Here is a 17,439-nt window from a genome sequence, read left to right on the forward strand (position 1 = left end):
TACAGGATTTAATACGATTTGCTCATCAATATTCTAAATATCCAAGTTAATTTTACATGACATAATTCATTCATTACAGAAAAAAACAAAAAAGAAAGCAAAATAAGTTGTTGTGTATATAAAACCTCATTCAAACGAAATACAGTTTACTTACTGTGTGTATGAAAAGTAATCTAAACGGTGCAATTACTTGCATTGTTGTGTTGCTACAGGATTTAATGAGCTCGGTACCAACCGGTACCGAAAATACCGTTACCGAAATCCCCAAAAGTGGGTACCGGTACCGAATATATCTGGTACGGTACGGTATGGTTTAGTACTGGTACGGCACCGGTTTTTGCCCTTACGGTACGGTATTTGAGGGCAAAAACCGGTGAATACCGGTGCCGAACCGATACCAAAAATACACCGGTTTGATAAATCGGGTACCAGTACCTGATACTAATTACTCATCTGTTAGTGATGTTACTATTCATTCCATTCTAATCTATTATCTATTATATATAATAAACATGTTAAATAAGGGCTTATGTGTCAATTGATAAGAGCATGTAAAATGATGTGTCATTACCTTAGAGCTCCTCAATTCCATTTTCCCGCTCAAAATTCCGGGTTAAAATTAGTTTCTATGGATACCGCGTGTCTTGCTCCAAACCCGTTTATTGACCCGTGTATATAAGCAATCTGATAAACCTAAATAACTAAATCCCCCATTCGTCTTCCTAACCTGTCCGAGTCTTCTTCTCTTTTCCTTAATCAGAAACCCTAAATCAACCACATACAGGTCCTTCTTTTTTCCATTCAAGCTATTTGGATTCAACCATCGAATTGATATGTATTTTAATCTCAAAATGGCACTTAAAGTGAGGATTCAAGTCTAACACACGCGGAACCTTTTGGTCCAATGCAACGATTGAAAATCTTCCAGTAAGTTTTTTCGATCTATAATCTAATCCATGTATGTTTTTTCGTATAGAGATGGGTACAAACCTGAGGGTATATGATTAACCCATGTTTGTATAAACCCTAAGTCTCAAAATCGATCATCAAACCATACTTCTTTGCTTCAATAATTTACGATTTCAGAGTGTTGTGATGAAATCCTTCTTCTCTGATTGAATCATGTAGTTGTATTCCATTGCTGGATTTGCTGCTAATAATTAAAACCTAATTTCGTTATCTATTAGGGAAGTTATGGTAAACAACTTATTCATATTTGTAATTTAGGGTTTTCACAATTTTATTGAATTTAAGTTGCTTGACCACACTTATGTTACACTATTTATTAGTTGGCTTCTTCGGATTGATTGAGACTGAAATTAGTAAAAAACTAAAATGTGGATTTTGGTAGACATTTCCTTAGGTTATATACAAGTAATTGATTGAATCTATATTTTTTCAAAGTTTATTTATCTTGATTTCATTTGTTTCTATTTTGTTTTGGCATTCCTTCGATCATATTATCCATTTTTTTTATTTTTCAATGTTTGGGCAGATTGGATCACCGATGATAGCAGATTCTCTACAAACACTAATCAGTTGTTGATAAACAATGAATATTAGGGATAATAATAAAGATGAAAGGTCCGATAGAGATCTTTGAAACCGTTTATTCATACCGGCAGTTTGAAACCGTTTCTTAATATTAGTTGTATTATTATGACTTTGTAGCTTTAAGTGGTTATTGAAAGGCTAAACGTAGATTCTTTTTTTTTTCTTTAGATCAAGTCATATTGGTTCAGCACCTGTTTCTTCAAGGTTTTCATTGATCCCACTTCTTAACTGGTACTCATATCCCCTTTTATGTTTGTAACATTTTTTAGTTTATTTTTATCATTGATATAATAATAACTGATTTCTGGTTACTTGGTGTAATCAACAAGCATTAGGCTGCTTTATCAAGTCCACCTTTCTAATGCCAAGAAATCATCTGCCACAACTGAAATCAAACACAAGTTGGATAATGACAGCGGCAAGGACATTTTTAAGTTGGGGAGAAAAGATCTTCTTCCGAAAGTGAAGGGAACCAAAACAAAACAATAATTGGTGTTGGTATTTGCCTTATTTTTTAAATTTTGGGTACATAACATCTCTTCATCTAAACATTTGTTATTTAAATTATTATAGTTATGCTTAGTGTTATCTTTAGATAAAGCTATTCGTGTTCGGATGCTTGACGGTATATGTTTTATTAATTTTTAGTCTAATTCAGTTCTTCTTTGGTTTCACACTCAGTATATTGACCGATGAGAGCGTGAAAAGAGAGACCGGATTGATGCAAACGTTGTCGTATTGTTGCAGAGTACACCACTATAGTGTTGCTAACAATGGCAAACTTCAGGTAAAATATGTTGGTTGATTTTAGATACATTTGTAGTGGTAATTGGTTTAGATTTTGATTGGAATTTTAAGTTTTACTAGGGGTTTAATTTTGATTATTAAGACTGGGAGATGAAGGTGATTATGCATATACCATTACTGTGAGGTACTTTTTTTGTTTACAAGTAGTTTATTATGTGCATATTTTAGTCTCATACTAACAATGATAAAAATAGATTCGCCGATTAGCAATGGAAGTTTGTTACCTGGTGTCGACAGGACAAATCACTTCTTTGAATGGAGATTCAACTCGTATGTTATCTGGACTTTTGTATGGTTTTTGTAAAGATATAAGTATAGGGATGAGCACTTACCCGGTACCAAACCATACCAAGTATATTCGGTACCTGTACCGGTTCCCATTTACCAGTATCGGTACCAATTTTCTCCGTATTTCGGTACCGAACGGGTACCGTGCTCATCCCTATATGAGTATTCCATGATAACCTTATATTTACGAAGTTGTGTAGTATTGAGTACGCTTTGACATAGGCCCCTACCATTAAAATCCTCCTTTTTACCTGATATATTTTATTTAAAAAAATCTATTATCATAATTCGTATAAACTTATAAGCAAAATTTATAACCAAAGCCATTAGGACAAGAGCCTCTAAAGAGAACTCAGTTCATCAGAAACCTTTTGATTACATGTCCACATTTGATAGAATCTATACGAGTTTCGTATTTGGGCATACCTGGATTGTGTTTTTCTGCGTACAGATATTGATGATGACCATGAGTTGAAGTAGGGTCTTCAACAATTTTGTAAGGTAACATTATACTTTAATTTTTATGAAGTTGGAGTATTTTATGAAATTTAAACAGTAGTTACTACCATTTCAATTGGCTTTCATTTTTTTCATCTTCACTTAGATATGTTCTTCTCTTACCAGGCCAACCCATATTCACTTAGGTCGTTGGGAGGCTGTCATGAAATTCGGTTGGTCGGGTTTGGGTTTTTCAGGTATTCTCTAATTTTGGTTCGAGTAGCTTTAAATTCGGGTCGGGTTACGGGTTTTGTATAAAAATGGACACTACTCTTGACCACATTCTTATGGGTATAGGTGGCAAAACGAGCATGTTAGGTAACGGGTCAAAATAGATAAATTTTTATACTACTCAAATCATGTCAGGCTGACTTGTCAACGTTTTTTAATATATCAAAGATAATGGATAATTTCATATTTCCCCTTCAAAACTTGGTATAATATCATAATTACCCAACAAAAATCCATAATATCAAATATTCATAATTTTTAAATTTATGACATATGTCACACCCCAACCGATGGCGGAAACATCGGGATGAGACGAAATAGATTGCAAGAGACTTCATAACGCTATTTGTGTCGAGGATTTAATAATTACTTTTTTTGAATCGATTGAACTAGAATATAACAAAGTTGAATAACGACAAGTGTAAAAGAACTAAAATTTCATTTCATTAATAACGGTTTAATACAAGGCTTGGAAACAAAATACAACATGTTTGAAAATAAAATACAGTACAACAAGTATTAAAGTTTAAATGTGTTTCTAGGCAATCCTACTAGATTCCTTGCATCATCAAAATCCTGCAACATGTATTAAAAACATAGATCAATACAAAAGTACTGGCGAGCATACAAGTTTAAAAAAAAGATATGAGTATGAAAGTTTGTCTCAAATCCAACATGTCAACTTATATTCAAGTTGTAACTAGCATACATAAACAACCTAAGCATAACAAATAGCATGGATATACAAGTTGAAACTAGCATACATAAACAACCTAAGCATAACAAATAACATGGATATACAAGTTGAAACTAGCATACATAAATAGCCTAAGCATAATAAATAACATGTATGATGGATTGAGTGGTTGAATACGTTTGATTGTGTGTATTGTGAATTTTGTTAATTGATACATGTTACACCCAAAAATATATTAAAGCGTAAAAGGGTCAAGTATGCTTACTTTGATTGCGTATGCGATTTCTTGTAAGTAACACACGAGTAAGATTGGGAAATTCCAAAAGAACGAACAAGAGCGGTTAACCTAGATATGAATTACGTGAACGTCTTAGTTATTTATAAGTTAAATAAATAAATTATTTAGATATTAAACTTTATCTCATATTAACATTTAATGTTATAAAAAGAGTTAAAAATAACTTGATAGTTATTTAAGTTAAAATGAATTTAGAAGTATTAATTAAAACAAGAGAAAAGAATTTAAAAGTAAAGAACAACAATACTTTAAAAAGAGTTAAAACAGTAAAAAAAAATGCCCAATATTCGGACCAAAACCGGCCATAGCGGGACTCGAACGTACGTCATTTAACACATAAAATCCCGCTTATTGAAAATTAAAAATGTTAACTAAATTAGGTGACAAAAGAGAATCCAATACCACATTTTAACTTTTATAAGATTATACATTATATTCTACGGTTCTTTCATGGTTATAGAGCTATATGTAAATTCATATATAAAAAAGAATTAAATATTAAATAAAAAGAAAAACAAAAGTTCACCCATATGTAATCATGCATTTTGCATCTGGGTGTATATTTAGACATTTCTTTTCTTTAGAATTAAAGAAAATAAAAATAAGTATTTTTTTTTCTATTATGTAAAAAAAAATTGAAATAAACATTAACTTTTCTAGCCCTATATTCCTTCCATTCATTCATAACCCATAAATTCACGATGAATGATTTTATTCCCAAAAGGTAACTTACACTAATTCAGGAACAAAACATTAACCCAACACCCACTAGTTTTGAAATTTATCTTTGTGAATTGTTTGATTTACCATTTCATAACAAGGATCTTGTTTTATTAACATGTTATCATCCTCCTTATTGGAAAATATGAACTCGACAGAAATCCCAAACAGTTAACCATTTTCAGTTACTTGAAATCTTGAATTATTACATACACTAGGTGAAACTTGATTGATTTGGAAGAAATATTATAATACTTTTTTCATTTAACCAAATGGGTAACCCCTTTCTGTGTGTATATACATTGTGACTCCAACTGCCACCTTAAAATTCCTTATCTGTCCATCCATTTTTCTTTACAATGTATATTATTAAAATATATATGAGTTACTTTCTGTTGTAACTATGAAATCGAAAAGAAAATAATTAAAAAAAAGGTTCATTAATTTAGTAAATCCAAGCCTTCTTCTCCAACCAAATAACCCAACGACAACAAATTATAAAGATTTCCAAACACTTCGCCATTAACGTAGAAAAGTATAAATTTTTCGACGGAGGATTTAACGAAAATAAAGAAAGGGTATACCGCAACTGTGGAGTATCAATACTCGTCGTGGTGTTGTCGTCGAGCTCCGGTGACGCCTTCGAGTTTTCCGGTAGGTCTTACTTGTTCCGGCTTGTGCTCCGGTGAGTCCCGAGTCTACGACGATGGATTGCAGTGGCGACACGAGGTTCTTGTGGTGTGTTAAGGGAACTCCGTCGACATCTTCGTACTCCGACGAAGGTGCAAACTTGTGAGAATATTTGAGACAGAGGGAGGAGTGGTGATCAAGATGTAGCTAGAGGAAGTGATGAGGTGTTGTCGTGGTATGTCTCTTTATGAAACTAGAGTTTCACAATGTTGAAGATGCAATCTGCAGAGCAAGGAGTTTGAAAGGGAAAAAGGTGTGGTAGCGGCTGATGTTTACCAAAATAGGATTAGGGTTTTCTTTTTTTTTTTTTTCACTTAACACTACTTATATATACTAGGTTAGGTTAGTTGGCTTTGGGCCTGGGCCCAAGGCCAACACGCCCAATTCTTGTGTTTAAAGTGGCCCAATAAATTCTGAAAGTTGTCGTAAATTTTTGTTTTAAAAATTGAGAGACGTAAAAATGGCGTCGTTATCGTTTCTAGTCGGTTCTTCGATCCGATTTTCTAAAAATATAAAAATACGAAAATACGAAGCGTTACAGTCTCCCCTACTTTAGGAAATTTCGTCCCGAAATTTATTCAAGAGGAAGACCTTGGGGAAGAATGGCATTTTCGATGTGTGTTTTGGGTATAACCGAGGAATAGGTGGTGTGTGATCAAAGTTTGTATTCGATAAAGTCTATGGAAACACCAAATTTCTCATGGCACGTTTTTACGAAAGTTAGGTAATATGGCAGGAACACTTATATATAGGAAGTACCAGCGGCGTATCCACCATGTTCATATCATGTTACGTCCGTTTCGCGACTCGGTGTCATGTTACGTTCGGTGTTATGATACACAGTAGAACCTACTATGATTTTCATGCATCTACCACTATAATCATGTATGCATCCGTGATTATTTTGGTATGTGCATGATCCGCATAGTTTGTATTTACTAGTGTACGGGTCAGGGCACACTAACGTATGATGAATAAGAATATATGTGTATGATAGCGTGTATAGGTTTAAGTGTGTATCCATGAGTATATGAGAGTAGTATGAGTATAAGTATGAATATGAAAATGGATATGAGTGTATATCAATTTTGTATATTGTATCAATTGTATAAATAGCGTGTATAGGTTTAAGGTGTGGTAGCGGCTGATGTTTACCAAAATAGGATTAGGGTTTTCTTTTTTTTTTTTTCACTTAACACTACTTATATATACTAGGTTAGGTTAGTTGGCTTTGGGCCTGGGCCCAAGGCCAACACGCCCAATTCTTGTGTTTAAAGTGGCCCAATAAATTCTGAAAGTTGTCGTAAATTTTTGTTTTAAAAATTGAGAGACGTAAAAATGGCGTCGTTATCGTTTCTAGTCGGTTCTTCGATCCGATTTTCTAAAAATATAAAAATACGAAAATACGATGGGTATAGGTGGCAAAACGAGCATGTTAGGTAACGGGTCAAAATAGATAAATTTTTATACTACTCAAATCATGTCAGGCTGACTTGTCAACGTTTTTTAATATATCAAAGATAATGGATAATTTCATATTTCCCCTTCAAAACTTGGTATAATATCATAATTACCCAACAAAAATCCATAATATCAAATATTCATAATTTTTAAATTTATGACATATATATATCCTTTCCTTGAATTTGCATTAGGATTTAAGAGTTTGGAGTGTAAGGAGAAAGAGAAGTGTATAATGGTCATATTATGATTTTGATTTAATAGGTGGGTATATATGAAATTTGAAGTATTTTGAACGGGAATTTTCGACATTAGTTATTTGGGTTGAGTAAATTTGATATTATGCACGTTTTTAGGGGTATATATGGAGCTGCCCCAAGAACTGTATTTATTAAAATAATTTTCAAAAAGATTTTGGAAGCAATTTTAGACCTTGAAGGTTGTTTTTTTTTTCTTTTCAGGATTAGGTTTCGACATTGACGAGATAATACAAGCATGGCATGAACTGTATGAAGTGAAAAGATGGCAAAGTGGCGTTCGTCTTTTCGATTAGCGCCATTGTTTAGAAGACGAGTTTTTGTTATTGGTTCAAAGAAAAAAGTATTGTGGATGAAATTTAATATAAGGGTGAACACAACATACATGTTTTGGAGAACAGTTAGATGAATATATCCGGGTCGCTAGCTTGGGAAGTGGGACTCAACATACACAAACGTATATAACACTTATAATATGGTTGTTGTTTTTTTTTGTAGAGGGAACTCAATTTACTAAGAGAAAGGTTTTGGTAACTCGAAGGATATGCATCTTCAAAAGGACTCGACTATCTTTAAATTGTATATCCACTCTATCACTAATTTATGCAACATCAGACTTTGTATTTTATTTTATTTATGCACTTGATATTTATTTTAATAGTTTTCTCCAACCCGGGTGATAACCTAGTTTTAATCTATATATATTAATAAATGAGATGATGCGGGCTATGTGTTCTTGAATGGTGAAGCCATTTTGATTATGTGGCAACCATTGCTTTAGTGTAGTTTGATTTTGGGAGGGAATTGGTCCAATTATGTCTACACAAACCAAATTTCTGAATACACAAACCAAATCTAAAGATTTGGACGCGGGATCCGAATGGAGTTGGGTCGGGTTGTTGGTATGTTATTCGGATCATATAATTAGGTCAATTATTGAGACCCAAATCATATCTACTGAGCTCTCCTTTCTTTCTCTTCTCTTTCTTCTACAATCGTTCATCAACTCTCTGGATTTACAAGATTTGATCAACATCAAAGGTAAATATACCAAATCGAACCTAAATCTTTGTTATTTATATTATTTCATTCTATTTAAAGTTGATTTTATAACCATTGTTTCTAATGCTATTAACTTCTTCTTTGTTTAGATTTCTTTAGATCCGACCATAACTTGAAGGTATGTTGTTTTACTTTGTTGTTTATGTACTATTCATCTTTAATGTAAGCGATTGAACATTTTTAAATTTTTTTGTTGATTTTGTTTTTCATGTGAATCCCTAACTCTGTGATTACAATCGGAATCTCATCATTCGTTAAACAACAGAGGTTAGTTAAATGTTATAGTTCTTTAATCTTTTTTAAGTTTATGATATTTGATTTTATCCTTTCTGTTCAGTTTTTTTTAATTAGTAATATATGTTCTGAATCTTTTATTGTTTGTATTTTCTCATGGTGAACCCTTCAATCTTTTGTGAAATTCGGACTCGGACTTTTCGTCCACCAAAACAGGTTAGTTAGATGTTCTTCGTATTGTTTGTTTTTTGATATGTAAATTCTTTCCTTTTCTTAGTAAATTTTGTGTTTAGTGTTAATTTGAAACTTTATGTGATGTTATAGTTCTTTAATCTTTTTTAAGTTTGTGATATTTGATTTTATCCTTTCTGTTCAGTTTTTTTAATTAGTAATATATGTTCTGAATGTTTTATTGTTTGTATTTTCTCATGGTGAACCCTACAATCTTTTGTGAAATTCGGACTCTGACTTTTCGTCCACCAAAACATGTTAGTTACATGTTCTTCGTATTGTTTGTTTTTTGATATGAAAATTCTTTCTTTTTCTTAGTAAATTTTGTGTTTAGTGTTAATTTGAAACTTTATGTGATTATGCTTTGAAGTTCATATGGTTTTTTTTGGCAGTTATCATTTTTTCAATTTAGCTTTAAAGATACCTTTAATTTCTCAATAAAGTTGTTTTTTGTTTCTATAAATAGATTACTTTTTAAGGTTAATTTTTGTATTTGGAATTATAACTCGGTTTCTGTAATTAGACATTGTTTCTATAAACAGATTACATTTTTTTTTGTTAGTAATAAATTTTGTATTGTATTAATTACCAATCCATTAAAGATTTTGTTTATTTTATTTTATTTATGGTCTGATATGTTTTTTCCGGAATATTGGTTTTGTTTCTATAAATAAATTATTTCTATATTACATTATTATGTATTGTAAGTGTTTAATCCCAATTTTTGAAGATTTCTCTGTATTTTTTGTGTTGTTCTTTATGATATACATTATCCGATTAAATCACTGTTTTTTGCAAACAATATCAAGATCGGAGGTTTGTTATCATCATCTACATTCTCTGATTTATGTAATATCTATGAACGTTAATCATGTCTTGGGCATTTATCCAACTTACTGATTTTGGTTTATTTTGATTTTCATGTGAATCCCTAAATCTTGGATAACAATTGGACAAACGATCATTGAGCAAACAACAGAGGTTAGTTGAATGTTATAGTTGTTTTCTCTTTTTTAAGTTTGTAATATTTGATTTTATCATTTCTGTTCGTTTTTTTTTTTTCAAAAATTAATAATATATGTTCTGAATGATTTATGGTTTGTTTTTCTCATGGTGAACCCTCCATCTTTTGTGACAATCGAACTCGGAGTGTTCGTCAACCAAAATAGGTTGGTTCAATTTTTTTGGTGTTGTTTGTTTATTGATATCTATAGTCTTTGGTTTTAAGTTTTGTCTTTATGCTTTATTTTGAAAGTTTATGCGATTATCTTTTGAAGTTCATATGGTTTGTTTTATCAATTATATTTTTTTCTATTTAGTTAGTTGTTAATTCTTTAAGGATACCTTTAATTTTTTTTAAAGGTTTTTTTTTTGTTTCTATAAACAAATTACTGTTTTAAGTTTAATTTTTTTGTATTCGGAATTATTATTCGGTTTCTGTAAATAGACATTCTTTCTATAAATAGATTACCGTTATATTTTTTAAAAACATTGATTACTTCCTTTGTAGTTATGGATCCTAAAAACAACGCTCCTTCGTTGTTAAAGTTGATTGATACGATCTTATTAGTTGAACTTTATTTAACATTGTTACTAATGTGGACTTTTTATCTATAGTCGAAACACAAGGAGAAGCCACGTCATGTTGAAGAAAGTGTTGCTGGGGATAGTGTTGGTCACTTTCAACTTCCAAATTTTGAGTCTATTTTTAATGTATGTAACTATGTTTTAATATATATTAACAAACTTTAACAACCAGTACATTGTTGTATTCTTATATTTTTATATTTGTGATGTCTTTTTTTAGGATACTAACGACTACAAGTTTGATCGACATATAGCTGCTCTAATTGAGATGGAATATGCTAAGAAGCTGGTAAGTCTATACGTTCAAATTATTAACAGATCTTATTATATCTATTAGATAACTACACTATTAAATTGTGCTACTATTTTCTTTTATGTAGTTCAATGATGGTTGGAATACAAAGAATGATGCTTTGAAAGAGACTCCGTCTGCTACCTCTCAATGTCATGGAATATTTTTTTATAAGTTTGTTTATATCTTATATAGATGCTATTAATTACTTCATGTTATATTTATATGTTTCTTATTCACTGTTATGTTGTTGGACACCAAAGGGAAGTCAAAGGTTGTCTGTGGTGATGAAACTGTTTCTCCAAAGGTTTAAATGAACTAATACCATAATTTAATACTTTTTTTCAATATGTACATTGTATTTTTTTTATCATATTATGTGTTTTACTTTATCATAATTTTTTTTCTTTTGTTTTAGGTCAAAAGCGAGTTTGATATGGATCTCGATAATTTCTTGATACCAAAGAATAAATTTCGTGTACACGAGTTGTCCAAGAATTCTCATATCTCCTGCCGTACGCGTTCAAACGTTTCGAGGAAGAATGAGTGTGTTGTCATTGATATAATGAAGCCTTCTGAAAACATTACTGTAAGTACACATTGTATAATGTTTATTAATAAAATTCATTCATGAAATCATTATAGTTCTTTTTAATTATGATACTTATTTTATATCTTTTAAATATTTAGGTTAAATCAAAGCGTGAGGCTTACAGATCCACCATGGCGACGGCTGATGTTCGCCGTAAACGTACAGTCAAAAGGTTGAAAAACAATTCATTTTTAGAGTTCACCAAAGTGGTTGAAACCAGACTGGTATACGTTATGATATGATTATAAAATGGAAAATATGTGACGAATAAGGTTATTTAAGCATTATAGCATACCAGTTTTAACGATGATGGCTCTTCTAACACACAGAGACATGATGGACTCATTTTTGTATACCTGTAATATACCAACATTTGTTATTAACATGTACTATTGAACTTGAATGAATACATATATGTTCATAATGATAAAAAAAAATATGTGTTAAGGACCATTAGACGAACACCTTTTGTGAATATGCCTTTATCATTCTTATATTTTGAAAACTTATACTGATATAATGTCGATATTATTTCCATTATTCCTAATCCTAATTCATAATCTACATCAAATATGTTGTATACATACTTTCAATAACACAACAGACAACATCCATATATACAATACTAAATGAACTGTTTTCATATCATCTTATTTGAGTACAACTAAACAAAAATTCGTTTTAATCAATGAATTTATAATAACGTATATGTTTTCCTTTCTTTATGATTCATTACAAAATCCGAATATACCGTTTTCATTAAATATAAAATCCACAATGTAAATCATACGAAATATCTACATTAGATGACAAACATACCAAATTTATCAAAGCTTCAAGATGATTAAACCCTAAAATTCAATTTCATGTCTAACACCGATTTAGTCTCATATAAAACACCGTATCTTCTGCATATACTAACTAAAACATGTTTAGTTGCTGAATTTCACAAAAAAAATCAACCTTTAGCTAATCGGATTTTGGAAGGAAGTTTACCGGAATCCAAACGACGGTGAAAGGAGACTTTTTTTCTTGCAATAGAGATGATGAAGATTGGTGAGTTGATGGATGTGTTGATAAATGTAGATTGTAATGATGAAATATCTATTACCTATAAAGTTAACATTCATTTATTTATTTTATAATCTTCTAATACAAACAATTGCATTTTTTGTTGACTTTTAATTATAGTAATTATTTACATTTACTTATTAATGATAATTGCATCATAGATTTGTATCTCTATATTTCAAGAAATTTGTTAAATATGTGTAATAAAAGTTTAACAATTTACATTATATATGGAAAATAGAATAACCATGTTTTTACATATTATTTGTCTTTAAATAACTTTTTCTTACAAATATAGATAATACCTAAAGCATCTTCATCCAATTCAAAGTTTTATTATCAGTGAAGATGCTTAACTGTTTTTTACGTTTTCTATCAAACAACAAGATGAATTCTTGGGTATGTTGATGTTATAATTATTTTTATTTCTTTATTATATGTTTGTATTAATTCTTACTTTGCATATAGATTTTACCGAGGAGTTACCACAACTGGGTAGCTGATTTCAAGTTAGCTACTGATGGTATGGTTCAAATCGTTACACTTGATGAAAGAATTTTTAATGTCAAAATTAGAAAAGCAGGTTCTTCATACTTTTTTCACGACGGATGGTTCAATATGATTCTGTCACTACTATTACCAAAGAATTAATTGCTTATGTTTCAGTACGAAGGTAGTCTAACTTTTAGATTGATATACTTCTATCAAGATTTTGCACTTGCTCAAGGTGATTTCTTACATTGCCAAACATCACAATTCTCTGAACATAAAGATCATTTGGTAATTATTATTATTTTTTTTATGTTTGTACTATAGTGGTATTTGACAAATTTTACAAAACTTTCTTTAACATAAAATATATTTTTTTTGTACTTGCAGCTTATCGATAGATTTTTGTTCATCATAAGTTGAAGAACATACTACGTACGAAACATGTTACTATACCTCTTTTCCTAACCGTACATGGTTGGTTGTTATGAAAAAACATGGTGACAATTTTTATATGACTACCAGATGGGATCGCATTAAAGAAGACATGAAAATTGAAGATGAACACTTTATAATCTTCGATATGATTTCTGAGTCAAAATTTGATATGATGGTTTTTAGAGGGACAGAAGCTTTGGTCCGTATTTCTGAACGACATCTTGGACGTGTTAAAGTAGAAGTTAAAAAAGAAGTTAATGAAGAAGGTGCTGCTTAAATTGTTTAGTGTTCTTTATGCTATGATTATGAACGAATAAAAGAGAAGTTTGTTGTTCTCAGTATTACATTTTATTAATTTTTACTCATATAGACTTTCTTATCATTTATTCATCCACCTTATTCATCATGCAATTTTTCATTTATTAATATATATGTATGTATTATTTTTTTTACAAAGATAGATTAACAACCCGTGAGTATTCACGGGTTATAACCTAGTATATATATATATATATATATATATATATATATATATATATATATATATATATATATATATATATAGATATACTATTCATTCCATTCTAATTTTAATATAGAGTTAAATGCCCGGATAGTCCCTGTGGTTTAGCTTTTTTTCACCTTTAGTCCCTAACATTCTAAAATTACCACTATAGTCCTCAAGTTTTCAATTTTCGTTCCCGGATAGTCCCTGGCGCGGATGTAAGTTAGTTTTTGGTGTTAGGTTAGTGCGAAATGACTAAAATACCCTTTATATTAAAATAATAAATTAATTAGTTATAAAAATTAATGTGGGCTCTAGCTTTGTTATTAAATAAAATAATTTAACCCCACTTATCTTCTTCTACAACAACCCATCACCATCACCATCAACTAATCTCCAGCGACTTCCACCGTCTCCGACCAAATTTACCACCGCCACCATCATACACCACCCCTAATGAATTTAACACCGTGTGAAGCCCCTTCGATCGATAATGGATAATGGACAAAAAGGAATGAGATTAATATTTGGATAACATGTGGATAAAAAGGACTCAGGAAAATAACGACGTACAAAGGACATCGAACAACCGCTGCACTTTTACTCCTACTGGCCTCTTTTTTATTTGCGTAGCATTTTCATCTTCCATGGAATTCAGGAGGGTAAATTCCCCAATGTTTATCTATAAAAAAGTTTAAACTTCGAAATTCCAATTCAACACCAAATCCAACGATTATTAGTCCACCTGCAATAATTTAAACTTTGAACGCCACCATCTGCCACCGTAGAAGAGTGGGTGTTGCCACTGACTCTCATTGACTTCATGCGGCGGTGGTGGTTGTGGCAGAGGGTGATTGTGGAAGTGGAGAAGATGAAGTGGGTGCGGTGTTAGTGGTTGTGACGGAGGATGGTTGTGGCAGTGCGATGCCGACGGTGGTGGTTGTGGCGGGGTGGTTGTGGCAGTGGTGGCTGAGTGGTATGGCAGTGAAAGACGGCGAGGGCGATGGGTTGGTGATAGAGGTGTTGACGGTGGGGTTTTATGGTGGTGGTGGTGGAGATGAAGGTGATGATGGTTTAGATAGAGAGGAAGGGATGATGAAGATTGAGTGTGATGGGGATAGAGATGAGTTTGGTTTTTCTATTTTTAGAAAAAAATATTTACATCAACTTAACTGAGAAAACTAACCTCTATCCGTGCCAGGGACTATCCGGAAACGAAAATTGAAAAGTTGAAGACTATAGAGGTAATTTTAGAAAATTAGGGACTAAAGGTGAAAAAAGACCAAACCACAGAGACTATCCGGGCATTTAACTCTTTAATATATAGGTAATTAATATGGGTTAGGATCAAATACAAAGGATAAAATAAATAAGAAGGGTAAGAAGGATTCTAGTCCATTGATCTTAGATTTGGATGACTGAGATTAGTTGTAGGGAAAAGAAAATAATAGAAGGGCATAAAGGGAATCCTATATTTATGGATTTTCTCTCTCCACATGCAAGGCACATGCCAATTCCCCCATCGATTTAAAACGTCCATAACTTTTTCATACGACATTTTTTTAAAAAAAAAATTTTTTACCATAATAACGAGCGTTTTTTTATCTTTAATATGAGTACCATATTATCATATAAAAATAAAATAAAAAATTTCATTTTTTTTTTGCATTGTGTTAAAGGTTCATGTCATTGTGTCTTTTAACTGGGTTTTGGTCAGTAGAGTTTCTATACATTGTGTTATTATCAGAACCTATAACACAATGTTTATTTGGGTTTTATCCATTGTGTTTTTATAAGAACCTATAACACAATGAAGATGGTATTTTATCTGGGTTTCTATAAATTGTGTTATTAGTTCAGGTCATTGTGTTTAATATGTTATTCATTGTGTTTTAATATGTTGTTCATTGTGTTTTAATTATTTGTTCAATTTTTTTATTATCTTTGTTCATTGTGTTTTAGTTTGTTGTGTATTGTGTTTTTGGTTTGTTTTCCATTGTGTGTTCATCTGCTCTCCATTGTGTCTTTTATCTGTTGTCATTAATTGTGTCTTTTATCTGTTGTCACCAATTGTGTTTTTATTTAGTCTGATACTTATTGTGTTATATGTTATCGCCATTGTGTTATACGTTATGGTCATTGTGTTTTAGTATGTTGTCCATTGTGTCTTTATCTAGTTGTCATTGATTGTGTTTTTGATCTACTTTACAATGTGTTTTACATCATGTCCATTGTGTTATTATCAAAACCTATAACACCATGTTAATTTGGGTTTTATCCATTGCGTTTTTATAAGAACCTATAACACAATATATGACACAATGAAGATGGTGTTATATCTGGGTTTTCTATAAATTGTGTTATTAGTTCAGGTCATTGTGTTTAATATTTATTTATTGTGTTTTAATATGTTGTACATTGTGTTTTAATAATCTGTTCAATTTTTTTTATTATCTTTGTTCATTGTGTTTTAGTTTGTTGTGTATTGTGTTTTTAGTTTGTTTTCCATTGTGTCTTCATCTGCTCTCCATTGTGTCTTTTATCTGCTGTCATTAATTGTGTCTTTTATCTGTTGTCATCAATTGTGTTTTTATTTAGTCTGATACTTATTGTGTTATATGTTATCGCCATTGTGTTATAAGTTATGGTCATTGTGTTTTAGTATGTTGTTCATTGTGTCTTTATCTGTTGTCATTGATTGTGTTTTTGATCTACTTTACATTGTGTTTTACATCATGTCCATTGTGTAATATGCAACTGGGTTTTTGAATTTTTTTTTAAATATAACAATATGGTACTCATATTAAAGATAAAAAACGCTCGATTTTATGGTATAATTTTTTTAAAAACAAATGATGTATAAAAAAGTTACGGACGTTTAAAAATTGAAGGGGAAATAACATGTGACTTGCATGTGCATATTCTCTTTCCTCACAAAATTACCTTTTTCATTTAATTACTCATATGACACTTGTCACTCTCTGGTGGCTTCTTACCCTTCTTATTTTTAAATACTTTGTATTATAGCTCAACCCTTAATAAAGCACGAAACTAACATTCATGATTCATCTATCGAGTCATTATTTAATTTTTAAATATTAGTTTAAGTTCATAATTGTACCAATAAAAAAGTTTATTTTATAATTATACTAGGTTATAACTCGTGTATTACATGGGTTTAATAAATAAAAAATCAAATAATTAATAACGAAGATTTAACAATTATAAGACGATATTTTTATATCCGAACAAAATTTTGTGCCATTTATGATTAAAACCTGTGATGTTTGTCAAGTTTATAAGTATGATTGCATTTGAACAATCGATTAGAAGACAAACTGTATCATCGAGTTTCTCACGAGTTTTAACAGTCATATGAACATACATTTAATAACTCAAGTTTTATTTAAATAACAGCGGTCTTAATTTATTAGTTC

The 17,439-nt window shown here is 30.9% G+C and overlaps 2 long non-coding RNA genes across 3 annotated transcripts; one reads left to right on the forward strand and one right to left on the reverse strand.

The window, feature by feature from the left end:
* The first annotated feature begins 1,693 nt into the window (after nucleotides 1-1,693).
* On the forward strand, nucleotides 1,694-8,112 carry LOC110884065. Of its 2 annotated transcripts, none has more exons than XR_002560902.2 (9): nucleotides 1,694-1,785; nucleotides 1,884-2,052; nucleotides 2,236-2,341; nucleotides 2,413-2,485; nucleotides 2,556-2,631; nucleotides 3,101-3,150; nucleotides 3,274-3,344; nucleotides 7,706-7,958; nucleotides 8,000-8,112. It is a non-coding gene; the product is annotated as an uncharacterized LOC110884065 (long non-coding RNA). The 2 variants fall into 2 exon arrangements; XR_002560903.2 differs by having other exon boundaries at nucleotides 1,707-1,785; nucleotides 1,890-2,052.
* LOC110884066 lies at nucleotides 3,799-6,072 on the reverse strand. The gene is made up of 3 exons (XR_002560906.2): nucleotides 5,678-6,072; nucleotides 4,341-4,421; nucleotides 3,799-3,954 (listed from the first exon to the last, which is right to left on the reverse strand). It is a non-coding gene; the product is annotated as an uncharacterized LOC110884066 (long non-coding RNA).
* Nucleotides 8,113-17,439: the final 9,327 nt, after the last annotated feature.

Source organism: Helianthus annuus, chromosome 4, assembly GCF_002127325.2.
Source record: "Helianthus annuus cultivar XRQ/B chromosome 4, HanXRQr2.0-SUNRISE, whole genome shotgun sequence".
NCBI classification, from domain to species: Eukaryota; Viridiplantae; Streptophyta; class Magnoliopsida; order Asterales; family Asteraceae; genus Helianthus; species Helianthus annuus.